Source organism: Penaeus japonicus, unplaced genomic scaffold (assembly GCF_977035675.1).
Source record: "Penaeus japonicus unplaced genomic scaffold, GWHDUDI00000001_assembly GWHDUDI00000032, whole genome shotgun sequence".
Lineage (NCBI taxonomy): Eukaryota > Metazoa > Arthropoda > Malacostraca > Decapoda > Penaeidae > Penaeus > Penaeus japonicus.
In genome coordinates, this window is record NW_028234434.1 from 27392310 (window position 1) to 27394809 (window position 2500).

Below are 2500 nucleotides of genomic sequence, written 5' to 3' on the forward strand. Positions count from 1 at the left end.
AAATCTAACCGAAAATAACACAAAACCAACTAAACAAACACACACAACAAAAAAAAGTAAAAAGAAAAAAAAGAAAAGAAATAAGTACGTACTCCCTTCTCATCAGTCCTCATGGCGCAGTGGATAGCGCGCTGGACTTCTAATCCAGAGGCCGCGGGTTCGAATCCCGCTGAGGATGCAATGTTTAGGTCGAATTTAGAAGAAAATAGCGACTTATGTCCTCCACCGCCGAGAGAATGGCGTGGATGAATTCCTCCGAAGCATAAAGGAGGTTGAGAAATATGTGTGGCAGGAATCCGCCATCTTGTTCTCAAGAAACAAATGAAACGCGGCGGCGACGGAAGCCCGTGTTTGTTTTGGGTTCGTATCCCGTTTGGGTTTCTGTATGTTGTTTCGTTTCGAGTTTTTAGTTTTCTTTTTCTTTTTTTGATCCTTATTCATCTGTTATTATCGTCATTATCATAATAATTTTCAAATGTATAATCATTTATTGTTATTATTATTATTATTATTATTATTATTGTAATTATCATTATCGTCATTATTATTTTTCATTATCATTATTATTGTTATTATTATTATTATTATCATTATTATCATTATCATTATTATTTTTATCATTATTATTATTATTGTTATTATTTTATTATCATTATCATTATTGTCCTCCTCCTCCTCATCATCATCCTCATCCTCATCCTCATCATCATCATCATTATCATATTGTTATTATCAGTTGCTGCATAGTTGCATAACAATAATAATAACATTACATTATCACTACCATTATCATTATCATCATCAATATAACTGCTACACCAGCGGACGTCTCTGCAATCTCTGCAATCTTGAATCAACAAGCTTACATGATGCAACCTGAGCGAACATGACGTAGGGTTAAAGACAGTCACGGATTGACAGCCCATTATACTATGAATTACTGTGTTCTGTGTCCTAGGATTATAGTGTCACGTACTTGCTCCCCCCCCCATGTATTGTGACCACGTGATATTGTAACTTGTGTGTCGACCCTGTTCTGTGTCCTGTGTCCCCTGCCCCCCCCCCCCCCCTTGTATTGTGACCACGTGATAGTGTAACTTGTGTGTCGAACCTGTTTAAATTAGATTTAAAAAAAAAATTCCCTAGTGTTATTGTGTGTATTATCATTGTGATTATTGTACTCTGAATGTGAATATGATTATAGAAACCAAATTAATATCAATATTTTACTGACTAAGATGAAAATGGAAGTGATATATGGGTATAGTGTATTATAATATTCGAAAGCTGGTAACGGTTATTTTGGTAGAATTAAAATAGGAAAATTTAAGAGTATGTTAACAAGATCATGAATTAAAAACGACATATTTGAGATGATAAGGTGTACTATAGATTATACTATAGATTAGATAACAATAATAACGATGATAAAAAATAAAAATTGATTCATGAGCAAATTTTATATACCCATAAATAGATATAATTTTTAACAACACAATATTTTTTTTTTCAGAGGAAATATCATTACTGTAAAATAAAGATATTAATTTCCCCCATTTTGATATTAGTCATAAATCAAAATAAATGTTATAAATCATTCAAGATTTAATCAATATGGAAATATAAGTCCAAAACAGGGTATATAGATAATACGACGCTGATATAAGGTATTTGGGTACGGAAATATACATAAATGAATACAGGTTTTATTACACATACTTAAAAATGTTTTCAGGGTATGGGGTAATAAGTATTTTATTTGAAATATTTTTATATTTTTTATTTTTATATTTTTATATATTTTTTTAAATTCTGCGGTGAATTGATGGTATGTTATTAATGATACTAATAGTGATGGAAATGCGGATTATGGTAATGATGATGGTGATGATGCTTATAATGATAATGAAGAAGATGGAGAGGATGACGATGATAATGATGATGATGATTATAATGACAACGCCAACGATGATGATGATGAAGATGGTGATGATTGATGATGGTTATACTATCACTATATCACTATATATCACTATTTCTTCTACCACGACTATAAGTACTAAAGATAATGATAATAATAATTATAATGGCAATGATAACAATACAATAATAACAATAACAATAATGATAATAAAATAACAACAACAAGGATAATAACAATTAATACTGATCATTATATTGATAACAACTCTAAGAACGATGTTAATAATCATTAAAAATAACAACAACAAAACTAACAATAACAAAACAAAAACAATAACAACAACCACACCATCCTTACAAAAAACAAACAAAAACACACAAAAAAAACGGTCAGGTCAAAGGTCACCAAATCATCATTCTCTCACCTTAAATCTCATGCGATCCATCTATACCATGCACACACGTAGGCCTAATAGATTAGATTGACCTCTGTTGACCTCTCGCTCGTCTTCCTTAATCGTTAGATGAATATTTATGGGTCATTTAGAAGCATTTTCATAGGAGGGTCACGATTTGT

At 31.0% G+C, this 2500-nt stretch overlaps 1 non-coding gene across 1 annotated transcript; it reads left to right on the forward strand.

Moving 5' to 3' along the window:
* Positions 1-105: 105 nt before the first annotated feature.
* On the forward strand, positions 106-178 carry TRNAR-UCU (transfer RNA arginine (anticodon UCU)). Its single transcript has one exon. It is a non-coding gene; the product is annotated as a tRNA-Arg (tRNA).
* Positions 179-2500: the final 2322 nt, after the last annotated feature.